General features: G+C 29.6%; 1 protein-coding gene and 1 non-coding gene across 2 annotated transcripts in view; one reads left to right on the top strand and one right to left on the bottom strand.

Moving 5' to 3' along the window:
- Nucleotides 1–27,126, top strand: part of Ance-3 — a 250,436-nt gene that overhangs the window by 84,071 nt on the left and 139,239 nt on the right. The window lies entirely within an intron of this gene.
- On the bottom strand, nt 22,508–22,631 carry TRNAL-CAA (transfer RNA leucine (anticodon CAA)). The gene is made up of 2 exons: nt 22,594–22,631; nt 22,508–22,552 (listed from the first exon to the last, which is right to left on the bottom strand). It is a non-coding gene; the product is annotated as a tRNA-Leu (tRNA).

The raw sequence follows: 27,126 nt of genomic DNA, 5'->3' as shown, positions 1-27,126 counted from the left end.
CTTTTTATAGTTCGAATTTAGCACCAATCTTTGGTGCTTATGTAGTTAAATTTTAGCTTCAATCATTGGTCTTTATGTACTTTAAATTTAGCTTCAATCATTGGTCTTTATGTAGTTAATTTTTAGCTTCAATCATATATCTCTTTTTAGTTAAATGTTAGCTTCAATCATAGTCTTTATGTACTTCAATTTTAGCTTCATTTCTATTTCAATTTCAGCATCAATGGTTGGTCTTTATGTAGTTCAACATTTGCTTTAATCATAGGCCTTTTAAAGTTCAATTTTAGTTTCAATCGTAGGTCTTTAAGTAGTTCGACTTTAGTATTTATGTAGTTCAGTTTTAGCTTCAATTCTAGACTTTTATGTAGTTCAACTTTAGCTTCAATCATAGGTCTTTTTATAGTTCGATTTTAGCATCAAGCGTTGGTCCTTATGTAGTTAAATTTTAGCTTCAATCATAGGTCTTTTTATAGTTCGATTTTAGCATCAAGCGTTGGTCCTTATGTAGTTAAATTTTAGCTTCAATCATAGGTCTTTATATAGATAAATTTTAGTATCAATCGTTGGGGTTTATGTAGTTCAATTTTAGCTTCAATCCTAGACCTTTATATAGTTCAACTTTACCATCAGTAGTAGGTCCTTATGTGGTTCAAGTTTTACTTCAATTATAGGTATTTTTATAGCCTCAATCGTAAGTCTTTATGTAGTTTAAGTTTAGCTTCAGTCTTAGGTCTTCATATTTAGCTTCAATCTTAGGTATTTTAGCTTCAATCATATGTCTTTATATAGTTCAATGTTAGCTTCAGTCTTAGGTCTTTTAGCTGCAATCATAGGTCTTAATGTAGTTGAATTTTAGCTTCAGTCTTAGGTTTTTATATTTAGCTTCAGTCATTGGTAGTTTAGCTTCAATCGTATGTCAGTATGTAGTTCAATTTTAGCTACAGTCTTAGGTCTTTTAGCTTTAATCATAGGTCTTTATGTAGTTCAATTTTAGCTTCAGCCTTAGGTTTTTATATTTAGCTTCAGTCTTAGGTCTTTTAGCTTCAATCGTAGGTCTTTATGTAGTTCAATTTTAGCTTCAGTCTTAGGTCTTTTAGCTTCAATCACAGGTCTTTATGTAGTTAAATTTTAGCTTCAATCATAGATGTTAATGTAGTTCAATTATAACTTCAGTCTTAGGTCTTTTAGCTTCAATCATAGGTCTTAGGTTTTTTATCTTCAATAATAGGTTTTATGTATTTCAATTTTAGCTTCAATCGTATGTCTTTATGTAATTCAATTTTAGCTTCAGTCTTAGGTCTTTATATTTAGCTTCAGTCTTAGGTCTTTTAGCTTCAATCATAGGTCTTTATGTAGTTCAATTTTAGTTTCGATCATAGATCTTTATATATTTCAATTTTAGCTTCAGTCTTAGGACTTTTAGCTTCAATCATAGGTCTTTATGTAGTTCAATTTTAGCTCCAATTATAGGTCATTATATAGTTCAATTTTAGCTTCTGTCTTAGGTCTTTTATCTTCAATAATAGGTTTTATGTATTTCAATTTTAGCTTCAATCGTAGGTCTTTATGTAGTTCAATTTTAGCTTCAGTCTTAGGTCTTTATATTTATATTTAGCTTCAGTCTTAGGTCTTCTAGCATCAACCATAGGTTTTTATATAGTTCAATTTTAGCTTCAGTCTTAGGTCTTTTAGCTTCAATCATAGGTCTTTATGTAATTAAATTTCAGCTTCAATCATTGGTGTGTATATAGTTCAATTTTAGCTTCAGTCTTATGACTTTTAGCTTCAATCATAAGTCTTTATATAGTTTAATTTTAGCTTCAATCATAGGTCTTTATATAGTTCAATTTTAACTTCACTCTTAGGACTTTTAGCTTCAATCATAGGTCTTTATGTAGTTCAATTTTAGTTTCAGTCTTAGGTCTTTTAGCTTCAATCATAGGTTTTTATATAGTTCTGTTTTAGCTTCAGTATTAGGTCTTTTAGCTTCAATCATAGGTCTTTATGTAGTTCAGTTTTAGCTTCAATCATAGGTCTGTATATACTTTAATTTTAGCTTCAGTCTTAGGTCTTTTAGCTTCAGTCATAGGTCTTTAGGTAGTTGAATTTTAGCTTCAATCGTAGGTCTTTATGTAGTTCAATTTTAGCTTCAGTCTTAGGTCTTTATATTTAGCTTCAGTCTTAGGATTTTTAGATTCAATCATAGGTCTTTATGTAGTTAAATTTTAGCTTCAGTCTTAAGTCTTTTAGCTTCCCTCGTAGTTCTTTGTGTACTTCAATTTTAATTTCAATAGTAAGCCTTTATGTAGTTAGATTTTAGCTTCAATCCTAGGTCTCTATATAGTTCAATATTAGGTTCAATCGTAGGTCTGTTTGAAAAAAAGTCCCGCTGAAGCACACCGATTGCTCACCAATGCGTATGGTGAATGTTTTCCATTGGTTTCAAAGTACAAGAGATGATTTGTTTAGTTCAAAAGTTGTGATTTTGCCAAAGATCGCCCAGGCCAGCCAAAAAAGTTTGCAGACCAAGAATTGGTGACATTACTCATTAAGATTGTTGTAAAACTCAACAAGAGCTTGCCAAATCATTGGTAGCTACTCAAGCAGCAATTTCAAAACGTTTGCAAGCAACATGATTCATACAAAAACGGGAAAATTGGGCACCATTCGAGAGACCTTGAAAGACGATTTTGCATGTACGAAATGATGCTTGAACGCTATAAAAGAAAATCATTTTTGCACCGAATCATGACTTGAGATGAAAAATGGATGCATTACCATAACCCGAAGCATAAGGGATCGTATGTGAAGCCTGAGCAACCAGTCGAATCCACACCAAAGCCTAATATCCATGACGCTAAGGTAATTCTCTGTATTTGGTGGGAGCGAAAGGGTCATATCAATAATGAGCTGCTGAAATCTGACCAGAACATCACAGGAAATCTACAGCGAATGCAACATTGAAACCGTAACATTCAATCATGACAATGCTCGACCACATGTTGCAATACCTGTTCAAAATTTTTAGAATGGAGTGTTTGGGAAGTTTTCCCTCACCCGCCCTACCACTTTTTTTCGATCGATGCAGAACGCTCTCTCTGAGATACTCTTTATTTCGGAACGGAATATCCGAAATCGGCTTGATTTGTTCTTGGTCTCAAATGAATAGTAGTTCTTTCTGGCTCGGAATCCATATGTTGCCATAAAAATGAGAAAAGGTCATAGCTAACTGTAGCCAATACTTTGAATATATTTGTATTCTACAAATGTTTAAAAATTATAAGTAAAACTTTAAAAAAATCCTGCATTTTTAAGTCATACACACAATATTTTTTAAACAGAATTAGGAGAAAAACCTATTTAAGATCTCAATTTCCCATTTAACCAGTCTTAACAGGGAAGTATAACAAACTTTCTTGAAATATTTCTTTATGTAATTTCTAAAAACCACATAATAATCGATTACAAATGGAATGCAATAAATGTGGCCATAAATATATAATGAGGCTTTTAAAAAGTCTAGGTGATTTTAATGTGAAAATTTTATTAAATTATTCGAATGTTTTTAGTGGCTGACATTATGTCCAATTGATTTCGGCTAGAGAGACAATCCCTGTCTCTTAATTTGAATTTTAATTTTATGAGTTTTTCATTTAACATTAATAAATGTTTATTTTGTTTGTATAATTTCCCGCCATTTACTGTAAATCTCAAAATAAAAAAAAACTGAAATTTCTTTTCTTGAAAACAATTAATCTTTTTCCACATCTGCTGTCTTTTTAAAATCATGCTCAATAAGGAAGTTGTTACTAAAGGTGAATTTCAAGATTTTTTTTTTCAAAATTTATTTCAGCAAAAAAAAACATGTATTTTAAGCAAAAGCTTTAAGTATCTAACATATATTTTCATTTTACCAACCAAATAAAAAAAAAAACCAACATAAGTCGTTTAATCAATAATTCCGTATTTATGGCTTCATGTCTATGGCAAAGCAAAAATGTAAAAAAACTATTGACCGATTGACTTACTGTATGGAGACCAGCCTGTTGCTGTGGTTTCGAGACAAAAAAAAGTCATTTGCGGCTAAAAGAAAATTAAAAAAAAAACTTGTTTTATTAGCCGCTAAATTATTGAACAATAATTTAATTCAGTCAGTCAGTAGTCGAGTGTTTTAAGAAATGTTTATGAAGAAATTTCCTCATTCATGGCAGGATATTATAAAATTATGTTTAGAGGAGGATGTTTGGAAAAAAGTTTTTTAATTGGTTTAGGAACATAAAAAAAATTTATATCTGTTTTTTAGTAAAAGATTGACTATTGTTGGATTTGTGCGAATAAATGTTGTATTTGTTAATTAAATTGATGTAATAGGCTAAAGTGACAGTAGTTGTGTTGCAATGACAAGTGTCGTGTTTAAATGTTTAATTAAACTAAGATTTATATTTGTTTATAATGGGTGTTGAAGACAAAATTTAACAAATTGTTAAAACGTATAGGTTATGTTTCATCGGCAGCTCACTTGGGTTCATTCATAACTGATCCCATATTCTTTGATGATTGAATGGATGAGTCTCTGATTCATCGTTGATAACTCATCTAAACACGAGATTAAGGGGGTTCCAAGTTTGTTGGAGCCGGGAATTGGGGACAGTATCCTCCTCATTCTTCTAGCATGTGTTCCAATTATTCAGTGTCTTTTAATAAAAGTAACAATTAGCTTTATTTACTCACGACGGAATTCAATAGGTAGATTCGTCCTTGCTCGACTTCGATTTTATACACTGTATAGGTCAAATCTATTATTTTCACTTTTAATATGCAGAATTTCGGGAGAAAATTAATCGTGTGATCCATTTAAATCTCCTGCTGCGGATGGTATTTAGCCTTGCTTTCTGCAACAGTATTGTAATATAATTGTCCTACAACTGTCAAGAATTGTCAAATACAGACAACGTGGTCAGTCATATACCAGAAGCTTGGAGTGAGAAGGCTGAAGGCTGAATAACATCCAATTTCCTACAGACCAATCTGCATCAGGTCATATTTCCTTCAAATGATGGAGAAACTACTGCAATTTGTTCTACATATATATATTTTTTTTACTTTTTTATATGAAAACTTTTCGGTTTTGGGAAAATTCCTATTTCACCCACTCTGGATCTGCGCCTGATCAACGAAGACCATACAAAGGACCAGGGGCTGTCTGCAAAGTAGCACAAATGTCTGCAAAGGGGAGGAAATAATTCGGTATCTCGTGAACTATTTGAGATATTATTACGAAATTTCAAATGGTTGGAGATGAAGTTTATTTCTTTTGTAGAAAAAAGTTTTCTTCGGGACTATATAAAATTTTTATATGATACGGAAAGAGAACTTAATGCAAAAGCATGTAAAGTAAAATTTGGCTCATTTAAGTGGATATAACACCTCCCAGACTTATCCAAACTTGAACAATTTTTAAAAAAATTTCGATTTGAGTAAAAAATTCTAAAAAATCAAAGCAGCAATTCTCGAAAAAGCTCCACATTTGTATAATCCTATATGTTTCTTAAATACCAAAAAACATTTTTTTTACTATCACACGGTAAATAACTTCACAGTAGGCTCTTTTCTAAAAAAAACTCAGTTTTTGGAACACATTTTCCCCGTTATAGGAATTCCAGTATTTGAAAATAAACAAGCTGTATTCTGCTGTTCCGAATCTTATATACCCTTCACGAAATTATACTTCAAAATACAAATTTTAAATATTTTTAAGTAAACAAAATTAATTTTTTTTCGGAAGTTTTGTTTTTAATTTTTTGTAAAATTTTTTTTTTCGAATTATTATTTTAATTTTTTTTTTTAAATTTAAAAAAAAATTTTTGTTTATTATTTTTTTTTTGGCGAATAAAAAAAAATATTGAAGATTTGGATCCCGAAGATATCTGGGTCTTCAGAAAATTTAGAGTTGGGTTGTTCTTGAACTAACAAGTTCAATTGAACAATTCCGTCAAATGAACAATGTGTTTTTTATTGTTCTTTTTATTCACATTATTTGTTTTGGTCATCTGTCATTATATGAAACTTATATTTTGAATACGCTTTTAAATGGGATTTATGTTGTTTGAATTTTATATAATTCCTTCTTCTTTTCTTTATTATTAAAATCAAATTCTTTTTCCAAAAGCAGAAGTGACCTGTTCGTTTTGTTCACTGCAAAAACATTAAGAGAGCAATTGTTCATTCACTTAGTTCAGTCAAACACCACAGAATAGAAGTGAACAACTGAACAAAAAGAACGAACTTGTTCATTTATTTGTTCTGAACAAAAACGACCAATCAGTAAAAAGAACGATTATGCCCAACTCTAAGCAAATTGATTTCAACAGACAGACAGAATAAACTGTTTAAAAAAAAGCTAAACAACTGAAAAAATCGTAATTTTTAAGTCATATAACCAATACTTTACTTAAGTGGTCTGCATATATTTGGGCTATATCCTCTGGCTGCATGCCCAAGTACCATCAGCTTTCCTTTAATACTTGACATCAGGGACCGTAACGGTTGTAAGTGATATCAAACCAGTAAGAAAGTATGGTCGGTCATGCCCGACCATATAATAATCTACACTAAGTAAAAGAGCAAAAACATTTTTCTTTTAAAATTTCAATAATTTATATTTTGAGTGATTTTCGGAAGTGGACCTTATATGGGAGCTATGACCAATTATGGACCGATCACCATGAAATTAGGTCATGTGATTTATGTCCATATTAAAGTTAACTATGTTGAATTTTGTGTGAATACCAACATTTTTAAGCGATTTATGCACGTTAAAGTGATTTTCGGAAGCGGGTCTATATGGGAGCTATGACTAATTATTGTCCGATCGTAACAAAATTTGATGACATGAATTTTGTATATATAAAAATTATTTGGAGCGGAATTTGTGGAGATAAATTTATAAATTAAACATTTATGACCGATAAAGTCCAATTTTGGAAGGACATTTGTATGGGGGCTAGGTGAGATAATGGACCGATTTTAGATAGTTTCAATAGGATTAGTCCTTGGGCCGAAAAAATAATATGCACAAAATTTGATCGATATATCTTCAAAATTGCGACCTGTACTCTGCGCACAAAGTTTACATGGACAGCCAGCCAGCCGGACGGACATCGTTTAATAGACTCAGCAGATGAGTCTATTACAAACATCTACAAACGCATTATAACCTCCCAACTATGGTGGTGTAGGGTATAAAAAGTTATTTTGTGACTTTAAAAATAAAAATGCATCTAAAACATTTTTTTTTCAACGTAAAAATAAAAGTTCGCATTAAAACTCTTCGCAAAAAAAAGAAACTCATTTGAGGACTTTTATTTTTTCCTTCATAAAATAAAAGTCATTCGAAGAGTTTTATTTTTCCCGTCAGAAAATACAACTCATTTTATGTACATTGTCACCTAAAGCTTGCCGCTGGTCAGATCATTACAATTTGTAAAGCTCCTTGCATTGCAATTAAATAATTTTTCATTAAAATCAAACCAAGTGGGATTTTAATTTGTTATTGTTTGATTCCTATTATCAAATTGTTGTTGTTTTTTTTCATAAACAAATTAATTACTAGAAGCATTATATCAGATAGACTCAATAAAGAAAGATACTGAAAACAAGTAAGAGAGCTATATTCGGCTGTGCCGAATCTTATTTACCCTTCACCAAATTATACATCAAAATAAAAATTTTAAATATTTTTAGGTGAACAAATTTTTTTTTTTTGGAAAAAAAAATTTTTCGATTATTTTTTTAAAATTTTTTAAATTTAAAATTTTTTTTTTTGGTAAAAAAAATGTTTCGAATTGTTTTTTTAAATTTTTTTTTTTTAATTTTATAATTTTTTTTGTGAATAAAAAAATTCGGTTTCATATACGCCGTTGCAAAGGCCTTTGAAATATCTATCATTAGATATCCATATTGTCTATAGTAATGACTTAGTAATCCAGATATAGATCAAAAATAGGTCAAAAATCGAGGTTGTCTTGGTTTTTTCCTCATATCTCAGCCATTTGAGGTCCGATTTTGCTGATTTTAAATAGCAAACTTCTTGAAAGCATGTCTGACAATAACATGTCTATAAAATGTAGAAAATAAACGAAAAGAGTTTTATTTTTTGACGGGAAAAATAAAACTCCTCAAATAAGTTTTTTTTTCTGATGGAAAAATCAAAAGTTTTCAAATGTTTCATGCGAACTCTTATTTTTACGTTGATACGTCCATACTAACCTATTGGTATATATCAGTATAGGTCTCAGTTGTCTCTAACATATAGATTTTTGATTTCAATCTTTCTGGATAACCATTATTTACAGTCCCTGCTTGACATAAAATTAAGCTCCTTCTATGGCAATAGCTCAATATCAAAATGTTGTGGCAGTGGATAATTCTAGCTAATTTATTCCTTTTCTAAATATGGAGTTTTACATTCACAAGACATTCTTAAAAGTGAATGATTGAATTTGCCTGAATTCTCTGATTCGGCCTGTTGTTTTCAAGTTTTATTTTCATCACAATTAATGTTGCAAACTTTTTAACAGCTTAATAATCAGGTTTTACAGCAAGTCCTTAAATGATAGAAATAAATACTCCTTACAAAACTCTCACTTCTTTTTTCTAACTTTACTATTATATTCATTGGCTGTATTTATTTTATTTCCAAATTTTCTTACGAAACTTTTTGAAATTTTTCTTGTATTTTGGTATGTTTAATTTATAAATTTTGTAATTGGTTAAATCATAATAAAATGAAAATTTTTATGAGTTGTACAAAATTTTTATGTTCGCCTGTGCATGTTGTGAGCAGCTCAAATGTTGTACTAAAACTATGATTTAACACCAAAAAAATAAATACAAAATAAAAATTAGGCGAATAAACAATACAATACAGCATGTACTTGCATAGTTACTAACTGGTATCTACCAATAAACCAACCATGACTACAATCTATGCCAAAATACCTAACAACACTTGAAAAAGAAATATACATTATTACATCAATTGTAATAAAAAAAAACACAATTTTAAGTTTTCAATTATTTGTGTTATTTTTTTTCAATTTAATGGCGGCAGTTTTCACACAAATCTGTTTAAAAAATAATATATTATTTGGTACTTTTTAAATTGTTGGGTCAAATTGTGGCTGCTACATATGTTTAAATAAGGAATAGTGTTGAAAAACAAAACCTACTTTCAAATTCAATAAACAAATTTAAATCTGTTTTACTTCCTTAAGCAATTCATTTTAGTTTTTAAGCCAAACTGATTATTTTAAACAAAATTTTATAGATTTTTAAAATTTAAGTGTTTTTGACAATATAATTAATTAAAATCAATATGAGTTTTTGGCTGTTTACTTTTTTTTTATCACTCATTTATAAATCCTTTTTTATTAATTTGTTTAGACTGGTATTGCCTAAACAAAACTTGGTTAACATATACGTTTAAATAAATATTTTGAAAGATTATAAAGTTATAAAAGGAAAAAAAATAAAACAAAATATTCACACATTCACTATTGATGGAAAAACGTGAAAAATTACAAATCATGTACAATATAATACACAGAAAAAAAGGTAGACATGATAAATAAAAAGAAATGCAACAGCAATAACGAATTGGAAATTCCGTACTTAAATAAAGACACAGTGGTAACAAAAGGCCATAAATATGAAATTTCTATTTCGCCCCGGTACGATCCGAGACTCACTTTGACCAAAATTTTCAACTTTACGAACCTGAATCAATCTGAAGTTAGCCTCCCTTCCTTTCGACAACAAACCATAATTATTATTCTCAGGAGATTTACTAAAAATGGTATTTTTACAATTTTGTCCATTGTGTCCACATTTCCTTCTGGGCTGGGAAAATACTTTGGGGATAAATAGGAAACACATCAAGGTTTCCAAAGCTGCTTTTCATTTTCTGATCCCAGCTTTGGGATTTTAGAACATGTTACAATTTTGATAGAAAAATAGGTTAAATTCAAAAGGGCGTATGGGCGATATATTCAAAAAATAGGACATGTTGCTTATACCATTACAGAAAAATATAAAACTGTTATATGTTCTTAAAGAAAGTTATTTTTTAATAAAAAAAGAGTTAGATCACCTTTTCGCACAAAAAACAGCAAAAATCTACCATTTTTTGAATTTTTAAATTGAAAATCGTTTATTTTTGTATCCATAATTGTTAGAAATTTAATTGTCTAACTAACAAAAAAAAAATCGAATTCATTCGGTCCAAAAGTACGGCCTATATTTTTAAAAAAGCGGACCAAGGTATGGCAAAATTTTAAAATAACTCGGAAATTATAAGAGAAAATAGCACACGAAAGCATATTTTTTCAAGACGAGCGCTATCCAAAAATATAAAAATCTTTGAAATCGGATGGGAAACAATAAAATGGCAAGTGTTTAAAAATTTTACATATCGAAGGTACCATACATGGCGCCGCTCCTGGAGCAGTTTTAGCGCCCATTTTAACATGCAAAGGCTCTAAGTCCATATTTTAAAATTTTACAGGAGAGACAAAAAACATTCAAACTTTTTTTTGGGTAAATATTTTTGAATTCTGTAAACGCAATTTTTTTTGTATTTTTCTTTGTTTTCTATGTGCGTAAAAGCAAAATAATAAAATAAGTATTTGCCGAGATAAAAGGTTTTTTGGACTTAGAGCTTTTTCTATTGCTTAGTTTGTATTTTTTATGGACTTAGGTCTTTATCTTAGAACTTGTCTTTCATTTCTTATTTACTAGCTTTAATATCTGGATTACTATGTATGTCATTAATATAGACAATATGGGTATCTAATGATAGAAATTTCAAACTCCATTGCAACGATGTATATAAGGCTATGGTAAGTTGGACCTACAATGGGTCAAAATCAGGAAAAATATATTTTAAACCGATTTTTTTTTTAATAAAAAATTTTTTTTGTCATAAATTCTTTTTTTAATTTTTTAAAAATTAAAAAAAAAATTTTAAAAAAAATTGGAAAAAACTTTCAAAAAGGGTATATAAGATTCGGCACAGCCAAATATACCTCTCATACTTGTTTTTCACTAATAATTTTAAAAAAATTTAAAAAAACAATTTTGATTTTTTTTTTAATTTTGTATACCCAAAAATATTTAAAATTTGTATTTTAAAGTACAATTTGGTGAAGGGTGTATAAGATTCGGCACGATGGATGTTTGAAACGCCCAAAAATAATAGTCTAACACCAATAATTATATTGTAGACTCAGAATCACTTTATGAGTCGATTGATTTTGAAGACATTTCGATAAAATGTGGTATACACTATACACTTTTTTAGGCCCAAGGACGAAGCCTATTGAAACTAGCTGAAATCGGTCCATTATTTCCCCTAGCTCCCATAGAAATGTCCTCCCGATATACTTTATACTATGGAAATCATGCCACCTAATTTCATGCCGATCGGTTTATAATTAGTCATAGCTCCCATATAGCGGGCCGCTTTCCAAAATCACTTTAACGAGTATAAATCTCTTAAAAATTTTGATATACACATAAAATTCAATGCAAATAACTTTGATGGCGATCGGTCTATAATTAGTCATAGCTCCCAAATAAGACCCTCTTCCGAAAATAACTTTTTTAAATTTTAAAAGAAAAATAATTTTGCTCATTTACTTAGTGTAGGGTATTAAATAGTTGGGCTTGACCGACCATTTTTTCTTACTTGTTTTAATACATGTCATTGAACAATTTGACAGAAATGGTTAAACTGTACTTTTTATAAGGACTTAGAGCTTTTTCTTGTGATAAATTGGACTTTGCTCATCACTACAAAACAACAACAAAAAGCGAGATAACTCCAATTTTTTTCTTTGTAATCAATGTATTTTTACTTATTGTACATTACTACATTAAAATCTCAATTTCTAAAAAAAGTGGACTTAGCGCCTTTGCATGTTAAGCCATCGATATATAAAAATCTAATAAATCGTGATTTAATCAAACAATCTTAGATTCAAATAGATTGTAGTTTTATATTAATTTTGTATTCGAACCAATTTCGCATTGAAATCAGTTGCAGATTTAAATCAGATCACACTTTGGTATAAAGGAATCATAGATTTATTTTATTACTAATTTGAAATTGAAATAAGTTTTAAATTTCAATGAATTTGAGAATCGACTGAATGTTAAATCAATTTAAGATTTCCTTTAATCATACATTCAAGTCCATATTAGATACAATTCTGTCTCAGATTCAAATCCAAAATAGATAAGAATTAAATCTAGCAATCGTAGATTTATAACAGTCATGTTTTCTAACACTGATTAAGATATATTTAAGTCAATCAATTTAATTTAATTCTTGTTCATATTTTCATTAATCGTAGATTTAAATAAAGCTTAGATGTAAATGAATCGTAGATCTGAATCAATCTTAGATTCAAATGAATTGTAGATTCAAATCAATTTTAGGTTCAAATGAATTCTGTATTAAAATAAATCCTAGATTTAAATCTATCTTATATTAAAAATAAGCCTTAGTTTAGTTAGTTAGTCGATTTAAATTAATCTTATATTCAAATGAATCGTACTAAGATTCAAATGAATCGTAGTGTTAAATCAATATTCGATTCGAATGAATCTTAGATTCAAATGAATCTTAGTGTTAAATAAATATTAGAATCAATTAGATTCACAAATGAATCCTGTATTAAAAAATCTAAAACTCAAATAAATAGTATATTATAATCAATCCTAGATTTAATTCAATCTTAAATTAAAAAAAGTCTTATTTTTAAATCAATCTTCGATTCAAATGAATTGTAGATTTTAATAAAATCTTAGATTCAAATGAACCATAGATTTAAATCATTCCCAGGTTCAAAGGAATCGTAAATTTAAATTAATCGTAGATTTAAATCAATCTTGGATTTGAATCAATCTTAGATTCAAATGAATCGAAGTTTTAAATCAATCTTAGATTCAAATTAATTTTAGACTCAAATGAATCATAGATTCAAATCAATCCCTTATTCAAATCAATCATAGATTCAAATGAATAGTAGTTTCAAATCAATCATAGATTCAAATGAATCGCGAATACAAATCAATCTTATATTCAAATGATTCGCAGTTTAAATCGATCTGGAATTCAAATGAATCATAGTTTTAAATCACTTTTCGAAGCAAATGATTCTTAGATTTGAATGATTCTTAGATTCAAATGAATCGTAGATTCAAATCAATCGTAGATTCAAATCAATCTTTATGTAAGAATTGAATTGTAAATCCATTTTAGAATCAATTGAATCCTGTGTTCTGATAAATTTTACACTCAAATGAATAGTAGATTATAATGAAACTTAGATTCAAATAAATCCTGCATTAAAATAAAATTTTAGAATCAAATGCATCTTGTATTGAAATAAATCTTGGATTTCAATAAATCGTAGGTTTAAATCTATCCTAGATTTAATCAATCAATATTAAAATAAATTATTGGTTAAAATCATACAATCGTGACCTTAAATCAATTTTATATTAAACTCCAATTTAGTTTGAAACCAATGTCGGATTAAAATCAATCTCAGTTTTTTTTATTGACAAATTTATCAATAATCTATTAATTCATCTTAGATTGCTTTCAATATTTGTTTTATTAAAATCGGATTGGTTTTAATCCTTAATTTTTTAAATCTTCTCCATGGGAGCCAATTCTGAAAGAATAATTTAAAATAAAGCATTTCAAATACAAATAACGAATCTTTTGACCACGAACAAAGTTATCTCCTAATGATATGTACATATTGATTATATTAAAGGTCGAATTTTAGAGGCAACCAGTCAGAGATCGCATTGGTTGGTGTTGCTGATAAACGTTCTGATTTGATCGTTCTACATTGATCAAATAGCATTCCCGAAAATCATTGTGAATAAATTCGAAAGTAATCCATCGATTTTTATGATCGATATCTCATTTTGTTCCTATTACATGTGGCTTTGTAATAAAGCAATACATTTAAACAATTTCTGCCGTTTTCGATTTTTCATGATTTTTTTAAGATAAAAAAAATTTCATATTTTCACGTAAAAATATATTTTTTTGCTTGAATTTGTTGTTATAACTCCGAAACTACTGAGCCGACTGAAACGCAATATATATGTGATAATTTGTACATAGCTTGGGGAAAATGTTTTCAATATCGAAAGAAGAACACTAACTACTAAATTTTATGTATATCAAACAAAAAATAAAAATTTTGTGAAAATAATTTCATAATAATAAATTCACTTAATTGTGAATAAATTCGAAAAAAAATCTGTATTAGCGATATCTCATTTTGTTGCTATAATATACGGCTTTGCGAAAAGTGATAAACCTGAACAAGTTCTTTAGTGTTCGAATTTTTATGAATTTTTTAAATCAGAAAAATTTGACTATTTTCACGTAAAAAATATATTATTTGCTTCAATTTGTTATTATAACTCCAAAACTACTGAGCCGATTAAAATGAAATATATTAACAGATTAAAGGCTATGTAAATTTGCACTTTTCTAAGTTTACCTCAATAATATAATTTTCTTGAAATAATTAAAGTTTCTTGGAATATTTTCTTGCTGCTGCCTATAGGGTACTTCAAATCCCACAAATACCAACACCAAACTCTCTATTATTATGAACACATATGAGTAAATAAGTATTAAACACAATTTCAGACTAAAACACCCATATGTAAGTATAAGTTTGAATAAATATTGAAGCATGTATGATTTAACATAGTAATTGTACACAATTTATTGCACATTTTTTAAAGTAAGTAGTATTATTATTATTATATTATTTTCTTGTGCAGTTTTTTTTTCTTTCTTTAAATTCATAAATAATTATAATTTGTATTAACAGCATACATTTACACGAAAAATATGTTTGTGGTTTTACTAGTTAGTGACGTAATCTTTATGATTTTTTTTATATAAACTTAGCTCCCTCCAAAGAAAAAAAGATAGCAAAACAAATAAAACTAAAAACATTTTAAAAATTCAAGTATATTAAACTGTTTCGTTTTTTATTTTTTTTGTTGAGATTTGTTTATTTAATCTTAAAACTTAAACATGATTTGTTACACATGCAAGTTGCAACAGGTGCGTTCGTTGCAAGTGATCGTGTGTGTGCACATGAATGAATTTGCCCATGCGTATTCATTCATGCTGTGTTTGAAAGGAAACAATTTTATGTATTTTTTTTTAGTTTTTCGCTCTTAAATTGTTTGTTTTCAGATAAATTTATTATGTGATCAGACAAGGTAGTCAGTTAGTTTGTTGTGCCACCTAAAAATCAACAAAAAAAAACCAACGTAATATTTTTGCAGTTTTATTTATGCTCTTGTAGTACAAGATCAGGGTTGGGTTGTTTAGTGTTGCACTTTTTATTTTTTGCCAAAGTATTAATAAAAATACAAAAAATAAAAAAAAACAACACAAGAAACTTTAACAAAAATTGTGTGTGTTTTTCGTTAAAGATATACAAACAAAAAAAAAATAAAAGTAACAGAAAAATAAACATTTTAAATGATAAACAGGAAGGTTAAAATGGAAACTAGTTTTAAATTGTTGAAAATAATCTAGAATTATATAAAGTAAAAGGAAAAACTATAAATAATGAAGTTGCATAATGACAAAAATGTTGTAGTGGTTAATATAATTTGACTGAAGTAAAGTCAATGTCAAGAATTTTTCGTATATTTCATATTATGGTGATTAACTACTAACTTTGACCTTGTTTTGAATGCTAACTCTCCAAACAAAAGGAATAAAATCTAATTTTTCTAAAAATTTATACCTACAGGCTCCAATTTTGCTCACCGAATCAACAGAGAACACCCACGAAGAGAAGAAACTTGGTTGTTTCTCTCTCTCCATTATCCCTCTTGTGAGTAATGACTTCCACAAAGCATCCCCATCTTACTTGGTTATTATTGCTACACGATCTACTTTGGTCGCCAATTTTACTCACTGAACCGAGAGAGAACTCGCACGAAGAGAAAAAACATGGTTGTGTTAAACATAATAATTTTGTTTCTCTACATTACCCCTCTTGAAAGCATATGGCTTCCACAAAGCATCTCCATCTTACTCGGATTGCTGCAGTTGTTATCGCGCTTTCTCAAGTAAAATTGCATTGTCTTAGTTCTTGGAAAATCGTGCTTTTCCAGGTGTTCTTGAGGCGACTACGGCTTTTTGAGCCTTTAGGATTCCACTGTAGCTCCATCCTTGTGATACCATCTGACATCTTCCTGCTAGTATGGCCGATCCACCTCCATTTTCTTTATTTGATTTGTTTCAGTATGGGTTCCTCATTGTGGATTAAATTCTGTCCTACTTTGGATTTGTTTTGAATGTTAACTCTTCAAAGAAAATAAAAAAAATCTATTTTTTCAGTATCTAAGTATCAAAAATTTACTCACCGAATCGAGCGTGTGCTCGAAGAGAAAAAACCATGGTTCTATTAAACAAAACCATTTTTTTATCTCCATTACCCCTCTTGGGAGTGTATGGCTTCCACGAAGCATCACCATCTTACTCGGTTTACTAATGTTATTTTCGCGCTTTCCCAAGTAAAATTGTATTTTCTTAGTTCTTGGAGAATCGTATGTTTCCAGCTGTTTTTGGGTCGACCACGGCTTCTTGAACCTTGACGAGTTCACTCTAGCTCCAACCTTGTAATACCATCTGACATCTTCCGGATAGTATGGCCGATCTACCTCCATTTTTGATTTGTTTCAGTATGGATTCCTGATTGGTTAAGTTCCAGAGATCCGTGTTGGGCCAGAATATCCTGCATTTGACTGAGACACTTATTAATTCATACCTGTAATTTTTGAGTGATTGTACTCGTTATTAACCAGGGTTCACTTCCATACAACAGATTAGAATTTACATATGCATTGAATTTTCTGAGCATGTTTCGACTGAATATTTGCGAGTGTCTCCATACTGAATGAAGTTGCCCGAATGCCGCTCTCGCTCTGTTGAGCCTGTTGCTTGCTTCTGTTTCTGCGCCGCCATATGTCGTTATTAAACATTTTCCAAAACATTATCCTTTTTTTCTCCATTTTATACCCTTCACCTTCGTGAGATGGGTATATATAAGTTTGTCATTCCGTAATTTCCACAATATAATTTTCCGACCTTATAAAGTATATATATTCTGGCTCCTTATAGATAGCGGAGTCGATTATGCCATGTCCGTCTTTCTGTCTGTTGAAATCTATGTTCTGAAGACCCCAATATCTTCGGGATCCAAATATTCAATAATTCTATCAGACATACTTTCGAGAAGTTTCCTACTTAAAATCAGCAAAATCGGTCCACAAATAGCTGAAATATGAGGAAATAACCAGGACAACCTCGATTTTTAAACTATTTTTGACCTATATCTGGATTACTAAGTCATTAATATAGACAATATGGATATCTAATGATAGATATTTCAAAGACCTTTATAAGTAAGTTCGACCTACAACGGGTCAAAATATTTTTTAACCCAAATTTTTTTCACCAAAAAAAAAATTTCACCAAAAAAAAATTTAAAACCAAAAATTTTTTTTTTAAATTTAAACTTAAAAATTTAAAATATCAATTCGAATTTTTTTTTTCCAAAAAATGAAAAAAACAACTTTGGAGAAAAAAATAAATTTTGTTTACCTAAACATATTTAAAATTTGTATTTTGAAGTATAATTTGGTGAAGGGTATATAAGATTCGGCATAGCCGAATATAGCTTTCTTACTTGTTTATACTAAAACTTTTCGGTTTTGGATCTGCGCCTGGCATTATAGCATGATGTTCTCTGTGCTAACATTGTTAATTCTCATGGCTTTGGTTTTTTTGATATTAATCTTTAGTTCAACATTACGCACTAGTCTTTCCAGATCTTTGTGCGAGAGTAAACAAATATCATCAGCTTAATCCAAATCATCGGGTTGGCGAATGAGTTTGCATGTTGCAGATTTTGTGCGAGAGTAAACAAATATCATCTGCATAATCCAAATCCTTGGGTTGGTGAATGAGACTTCATGTAATTCCTCTTGTCTCTGATGGTGAATAGTTGAGGTGATAAAGTGCAACTTTGTTTTACTGCAGCCTTAGTATGGAATGGTTGAGTGATGTTCTCGTTGTGAAGAACTATGAGTTCTGCATCGTACATATACTCTGATGATTCGAAATATTTTCTGGAGTACCTGATGGTATCGAAAGTTTACTTGAAGTCTATGAACAGTAGCTGCAATAGGGTACGCCAATCTATAGGTTGCTTTATTGTAAAGCATAGAGTATTGACCAGATATAAGCAGCTTCTATTTGGCCGGAAACCTGCCTGTTCATCTCGCAGATTGTTCTCAATTTTGTTTTGGATTCTTCCCTGTACTATAGCTGCCAATCTTGTATATCTTTTTAAACAGATTAAATCCTCTCCGGTTCACAGTGGCCGAAATTCCCAATCTAGCGGCGCATTGTTAATAACTTTAAAAACATAAAAAATTGTGAATGATTTTTTTTTTATACCCTACACCACCATAGTGGGGAGGGTATTATGCGTTTGTGCAGATGTTTGTAACGCCCAAAAATATTAGTCTAACACCCACCTTAAAGTATACCGATCGACTTAGAATCACATTCTGAGTCGATTAAGCGATGTCCGTCCGTCTGGTCGGCTGGCTGGCTGGCTGGCTGGCTGGCTGTCCATGTAAACCTTGTGCGCAGAGTACAGGTCGCAATTTTGAAGATATTTCGGTCAAATTTGGTACATATTATTTTTTCGGCCCAAGGACCAAGCCTATTGAAACTGGCTGAAATCGGTCCACTATTTCACCTAGCCCCCATACAAATGTCCTCTCGAAATTGGACTTTATCGGTCATAAATGTTTAATTTATATATGTATCTCCACAAATTCCGCTCCAAATAAGTTTTATATACACAAAATTCATGTCACCAAATTTTGTTACGATCGGTCCATAATTAGTCATAGCTCCCATATAGACCCGCTTCCGAAAATCACTTTAACGTGCATAAATCGCTTAAAAATGTTGGTAAACACACAAAATTCAACATAGTTAACTTTTATATAGACATAAATCACACGACCTAATTTCATGATGATCGGTCCATAATTGGTCATAGCCCCCATATAACCCCCCTTCCGAAAATCACTCAAATATATAAATTATTGAAATTTTAAAAGAAAAATTTTTTTTGCTCTTTTACTTAGTGTTTTAATTTATATTTGTTTTAATTTATATATATTTAAATATAATTAATTCATTAAATTTTAAATTTGTTTTATTTTCTTAAGTATATGGGTACTGCCATATGCAGTGACGGACATTACAATAGAATCACTACTAATATTTCATTTAAAGCCAGGAGCAATCATTGGTAGTGATGATAAGACATCCAAAAAATGGCAAAAACCAAAAACGTTTAAACATGGTTGGGGAAATATTATTATATGGGGATGTTTTTCTTGGTATTGCGTTGGTCCAATTTATTGGATTAAAGAAAATATGGATAAGCACTTGTATGTAAATATTTTGGAGAATGTTATAAAGCCAAATGCAGAATGGAATATGCCCTTAAAATGGCTCTTCCAGCAAGATAATGACCCAAAGCACACGTCAGGTCTTGCCAAAAAATGGTTTTTATATAACAAAATTCATGTTATGGAATGGCCGTCTCAATAACCAGACTTAAATTCTATGGAAAATAGTAAAAGACAAACTCGGACCTGAAAAATTTAAAAACAAGGAAGAACTTTGGCAGAAAATTCAGGAAATATGGTATGCAATTTCCCGATCTACATGCGAAAGTTTGTTAAATTCAATCCCCAAAAGATTTGATGCTGTTATTAGAAATAATTGATATGCAACAAAATATTAAGAAAACAACGAATTCTTATGATGAGTTTTTATTTTTAATCATTTTAAGACTGATTGATTCTATTTGAATGTCGCATATTTTATTTAGTCTTTTAGATTTGACATCGGTTTTAACATAAGAATGAGTTATTTTTTTATATTATTTTTTTCTATTTATTGTTTACCTTATGAGCATTAATATATAATAAACAAATTTTAAATTTTGAAATCAAATTGTGTAGTTTTACCGCTTTAATCGAATTCATATGTAGTGATTCTATTGTATTGTCCGTCACTGTATAACCAAGCAACAAAATATACATTTTGGACTTTACCCTGTATTATACATGATTAAGAAAAATACAAACTTTTGGATTTCTGGACCGAAATCCCGGGAATTCTCGCACAATTTCCCGGGAATTATTTTCATTAGTTTTATTTGATTTTTTTGAACTTGACTCTCTCTAAAAGCAGCTTAAAGCTCCAAAACAATTGCAGAAGTTTCATACAATAACAAAGAATCTATTCTATCGAAAGTGGAATTATTTTAGTATTTAGTTTTTTCACAAAAAGTACAACAAAAATTTTTGGAATAAAACCACCACCATTATTGAGTTTTCTTCAAGTTTTAATTAACATCTTTACTTAATTTTTGATTTAATAAGCAAAACATTTCCAATTCAAAATTCTCAAAAAATTTAAATGTTTATTTTTTGCGAATTAAGAGAATTAATTGGAATTTTAGGTAGAAGAAAATCTAATTAAAATTAAAACCATTCAAATGGAGTCAGGTTTGTATACAACCAAAATTAGAAATCGTGTCAGCTTATATCTTTAAATTAAATTTGATTATTTGTATCCAATTACATTTAAACCCAAAGACATTTTTTTTGATTTTAACGAAGTCTACATTCTTAAAATTGAATAATTTGTTCTAGGCGGGAATTCTCGGGATCCCGGGAAATTTCAAAATCAATCCGATTTCCCGGGAAATGAAAAAGTGAGGGAAAAGAAAAACTTTAATGATGACCAGGGAAACCAAAATATGCAAATGCATATTTTTTCTGGTGAGTCTAATGAGCACATGGATAAGATATTTACACGTTTCAGAACTATTTAAGAATTTTGGCATCGATTTGTTAGTGCATATTTTACCCTTAAATGCATTTTTTGCATATATTTGTTTTAAGAGCATATTTATGTCATATTTTACTGTTTAATAGCATATTTTGACTTTATCAAAAACAAATTTTGTGTTACTTATTTTTCGCTGTTGCGTTACAGGTTTTTACTTCCTTTGTTTAAAATTCAAAATTGAAAAATAGATTGCTTTTTTTAATTTAAAATAAGCAATCTATCTGTTAAGTCTAATTCAAACTTAACAGTTCTAAGTGTTAATGAAATATTGTCTTTTAAATTTGCTCCTATAACATCAGTTGATGCCGAAAGAACATTTTCTATGTATACAAATGTTTTCAGATCCAATAGACAACGATTTTTATTTGAAAATTTAAGTCAATATTTTGTAATTTATTGCAATAATAACCTTAATTGAAGAAGTGACTTTAAATTTATATAAAATATCATCAAAAAATACCTCTCGAGGCCTTTTCATAGCTTATTGTTTTTATGTTGTATTTATTCTTTGTTATACTTGTATTAGTTTATGTTATTTTTGTTTATTTTATGTTACTTTACTATTTACTATTTAGAAATGAATTGTATTGATTTTTTTTAATAAAAGTATATTTTTTGGTTAAAAATTATGTAAAAGTTTGTTTTTTTAAGAGCATATTTTTTTAAATTTTAAGAGCATATTTTAAAGTTTTTACTGCATATTTAAAGCGCTTAAAACGCTTTTTTAGAGCATATTTCCGGTTTCCCTGATGATGACGTTACTAATTTCTTCATAGTTCACCACTGCGATCTGCGACAATCGATCGTTTGGTGAAGTTTTTTTGTCTCTTTTTGCAGTTTTCTTTACTTTTTTAGCCAGCAGTTGTTGTTTAGCTGCAGCTTAAGTTCCCTTCTTTGAGAAATTATGTTCCAAGTATCGCCAGATATCTACGATTTTATTTGTGGTTGCACTACACCCCAGTGTTTCTTCTGTGACTTGATAATATGCTGACATAATATCTTCTAATGGCTGGGGTTGACACCGTCTTGTTGAAACCACAATTCGTTCATATTAATATCTTCCAATTTAGGCAAAAATGGTATCAATATTTGATATGTTTCCTTTACAAGAAATATGAAAAAATTAATAAAAACCTTTAAAAAAGACTACTTTATCCTACTCCTACTTTATACTACTCCTCTCAACAAAATAAGCTATCATTTTAGTTGGGAACTTAAAATGGGGCAACCTTAACGTAAATAATTCAGTCAGATTGTTTTAGAATAAAAGGTACCAATATATAATAGATTCGGTTCTAAAAAAAAGATTTAATGATTTTCATAATCTTAAAAAAATCACTGGTGTGATATAAATTATTTTCAGTCATTTAAATTATCTTTTTATAATTAAAAAATTTAAATTAAAGTAAAAAAATGTACAAAAAAATTTCTTGTCAGAAGTGGGATTCGAACCCACGCCCTCAGAGAGGACCAGAACGCTCGAGAAACACTTTGTTGAAACAAAGCAAGTCATTACACTTGAGTCTGGCGCCTTAGACCGCTCGGCCATCCTGACATGTGAATGTTCGTTGTCACGAAAATGTTTTGTACATGAACAACTTTGTTTAAAATAATATCCACATTATATATTTTCATTACTTCACTGATAAAATCATAGTTTTTATTACGTTTTTCTCGAACTTTTTATACCCTTCGCCATGAATGTTTGTCATTCCGTTTGTAATTTCTACATTTTTCATTTGCAACCCCACAAAGTTTATACATATATATTCTGGATCGTAATAGATAGCGAAGTCGATATAGCCATGTCCGTCTGTATGTTGAAATCAACTTTCCGGGAATTCTTCCGGCTCGGTTGCTATTAAAAATCGACAAATTAATGAGATATAAGGAAAAAACTTTAATTTTTGGCATATTTTTTATCTATATCTCGATTACTAAGTCATTAATATAGACAATATGGATATGGAATGATAGATATTTTAAAGTCCATTGCAACGATGTATATAAAGTTATAGTAAGCTGAACCTGGGTCAAAATGTTTTTTTTTAACACGATTTTTTTTTCATAAAAAATTTTTATTATTTTTCAATAATTATTTTTCAAAAAAAAAAAAAAAATTTTTAAAAAAAATTTGGAAAAAACTTTTTAAAAAAATATTAAAAAACAATTTCGAAAAGAAAAAAATTAAAAAAAACTTTTTTAAAAAAAATTTTAATTTTGTTTACTTAAAAATATTTAAAAAGAAAATATTTTTAAGTATAATTTGGTGAAGGGTATCTAAGATTCGGCACCGCCGAATATAGCTCTCTTACTTGTTTTAAAATGGAGTATGTAGTTGTTACAAAAAACTAGAGATATCCCATTAAATATCTTTCCATTTTGGAAACTACTGAAGCTTTTTTAACATTTTAAATAGATTAAAATATTAATTTTTTTTTAGTTTATTACGAGAAGCACTTCCAAAATGATGTTTTGCACGAACTTTTTTTAAAATGGAGTTAACAACGTTACAAAAAACTAGAGATATCTTTTCATTTTGGAAACTATCTTTCCAAAATCACTACTGAAGCTTTTTTAAATTTTTAAAATCGGGTTCGATAATAGATTAAAATATTGAATTAAATTTATTTGTTTTTTGTGGGTAGCATTTTTAAAAATTATGTTTTTCCTGGAAGTTTTTTTTAAATGTTAAAACGTTACAAAAAACTAGAGATAATAAAACACTATCAATCTGACAACTTTATACTCCTGCTCCGGCTCACACGGTTGACACCAGCAGCTCACATGCTCATGCCTGTGTAATTCTTATGGGATTGATTGGCTCATAGACCAACCAAATCTAAATCGTAAAAACTTCATATAAAATGGTTTTGCTGATGCCAGCCGCGGTGTAGTGTTGTTATTGCTATAAATAGATACACATTTAAATTTACCTTAGTTTATACAGTACTAAAGTACTGAAATTAGAAATTTTATTTATAGTTTCCAGTGTTTTTGTATAATTTTGTAGCATACTTTGGGGATGTCATGGCAAATAGTACAGTTATGCTGTAAAACGTCAATAATTATTGCGTACTTTATGGCTGCTGCTAAAAACACAAGTTAAATTCAAATAGTGAATTTTTTATTTATTATTTGAATGAATTATTTTTCATTATATGTAGTATTTTTGTTTAAAGCAGGCTAGTAAAAAATTTAATTAAAGCACTAAAAAATTATTTGTTTTATTTTATATACCATCTAATTCTGTAGTATATATAATTGAAAATAGTATTTGTGGAGACTACTTAAAGTTGATACATATTTGAGTCATTGAGGTTTATACTGTGAAATGTTTTTAGTGTTTATTTTTTTGGAATGTTTATTTTTTAGAAAATAATTTTTCAAAGCATCTGGGTTTATTTGAAGCCTGAGTTGTTTTAGTAAATAGTATTTTCTAAACCACTTGCAAAATATTGCCATATTCTAACAAATAAATTATTATTGAAATATTTAATTTTCAAAACTTTAAAAAATTTATATGCCAAATTTCTGAAAGTCATTTAGTAAATAAGTTTATTCTTATCGTTAATACAAATATTTTAAGTAACTATTTGAAACTTGGAATTTTAACGTTTTTTTTTATACAAACTTAACTAACATATTTTCTTTTCTCTTTACAGGTAAGTTTCAAAATGGTTTGTAAGTATTGATTTACATAAGTAATAAGTAATGAAATAGTTACGGAAAGCTGATTTGGGTAATAAAGACTTACGATTGAAGCTAAAACTGAATTACATAAAATCCTACGATTGAAGCATAAACAGAACTACATAAAGACTTTTAAAGCCAAGACAATTAAATACAATACTGAACTACATAAACATCTACGATTGAAGCTAAAACACGGACCAAATCTCGGAATTTTTTATTTAATTTTTTGGTAATTGATGGATTTACTTTTCCTAAATTATTGGGCGTATGACTTAAAAATGCGAAATTTTTTAAACATTTGTACCATAGACATTTATTCAAAGTATTGGCCATTGTTACCTATGACCTTTTCCCATCTTTATGACAACATATGGATTTCGAGTAGAGTATCCAAAACCGAAAATAAAATTAAATACAAATTTAATATAAACTGTTTTTTTTTTGAAGACAAAAACCTAAACCGTTTAACCGTTTTTTTAAAAAGACAATAATCAAACCGGTTTCTTTCCAAAAGACACTTTTTCGGTTAAACCGGAAACCGGTTTTTTAAATTTGCCGGTTTTTTGGACACTCTAATTTTGAGCCAAAAGAAGTTCTCGTCTTTTGAGGCCAAGAACTAATCAAGCCAATTTCGGATACTCTGTTCAGAAGTGAAGCGTATTCCAGAGAGAACGTTTTGCATCGATCGAAACAAATAGTAGTCAGACGGGGCAAGGTCTTGACTGTTAGGCGGATGTGGCAGAACTTCCTAAATACTTTTTAACAGGTATTGCAATATGTACCCGGGAGTTGTCATGATGGAATATAATGGTTTCATGTCTGGCCGGATATTCTGGGCGTTTTTTTGGCCAACGCTCACTTCAAAAGAATCAGTTGCATTCGGTACAGGATTCCTATGGTCAGACATCAGCATATACAGAAAATCACATCAGCGCCATGGATATTTAGCTTTGGTGTTGATTCTGCTGGTTGGTTGGGATTCAAGATCCCTCAGCTATGGTACCCATATTAATGATTTTGCAAGTTCTTGAGTTTGACAGCAATATTCATGAAGTGTTGCCTCCAATTCTTGGGCGAAATTTGTCCAAGAATTGGATTTTGATTTTGAAGATGAAGTTTTTTTGATTTTATATGTTCACAATTTTTGTTTTTTATGACAAGGTCTACAACTTTGCCTCAGAAATTAAATAAAAAATCCTAACTGTTTGCAAGATATGAGCCTGAGAAAATTATCGCTTTTTTGCAAAAATTACACCGATGCCCCAAGTCTTTGGGGTCCATAAAAAAAGTGCATGACTTTGGTCAAAACTGGGGAGACACGGGTCTTTTTTTGTCTTTTATCACGTAGTGGTGTCCGTATATGGTTATATTGTTCGTGTTGCACTCTGTAAGTAAGTGAGAATAAATGACAAATATGTAACCTTCGAAAAAGACATACAATTTATTAATAAGTAAGAAAGTATGGTCGGTCAATCCCGGCCATATAATACCCTACACTAAGTAAAAGAGCAAAAGCCTTTTTCTTTTAAAATTTCAATAATTTATATTTTTGAGTGATTTTCACAAGTGGGCTTTATATGGGAGCTATGACCAATTATGGACCGATCATCATGAAATTAGGTCGTGTGATTTATGTCTATATAAAAGTTAACTATGTTGAATTTTGTGTGTATACCAACATTTTTAAGCGTTTTATGCACATTAAAGTGATTTTCGGAAGCGGGTCTATATGGGAGCTATGACTAATTATGCACCGTTCGTAACAGAATTTGGTGAAATGAATTTTGTATATATAAAACTTATTTAGAGCGGAATTTGTGGAGATACATTTATAAATTAAACATTTATGACCGATAAAGTCTAATTTCGGGAGGGCATTTGTATGGGAGCTAGGTGAAATAATGAACCGATTTCAGCCAGTTTCAATAGGCTTGGTCCATGAGATGAAATAAAATTATGTGGAAAAATTTTATGGAAATATCTTCAAAATTGCGACCTGTACTCTGCGCACAAGGTTTACATGGACAGCCAGCCAGACGGACGGACGAACATCGTTTAATCGATTCAGAAAGTGATTCTAAGTCGATCGGTATACTTTAAGGTGGGTGTTAGACTAATATTTTTGGGCGTTACAAGCATCTGCACAAACGCGTTATACCTTCGCCACTATAATGGTGTGGGTTATAAAAATAAAATCCTCGTTCAAGAGATACGCCATCTATTGTAAACCTCACATTTTTAGGTCATAAACCCAATATTTTATTGCGATGTGATAACGAACAAACTTTTTATAGGGCATTTAATTTTTATGAATTCTTCAAATTCCCAATCTATGTATAAATATTCAGCGTTTT

Source organism: Calliphora vicina, chromosome 2, assembly GCF_958450345.1.
Source record: "Calliphora vicina chromosome 2, idCalVici1.1, whole genome shotgun sequence".
Lineage (NCBI taxonomy): Eukaryota > Metazoa > Arthropoda > Insecta > Diptera > Calliphoridae > Calliphora > Calliphora vicina.
This window is presented reverse-complemented; position numbering and strand designations above follow the sequence as displayed.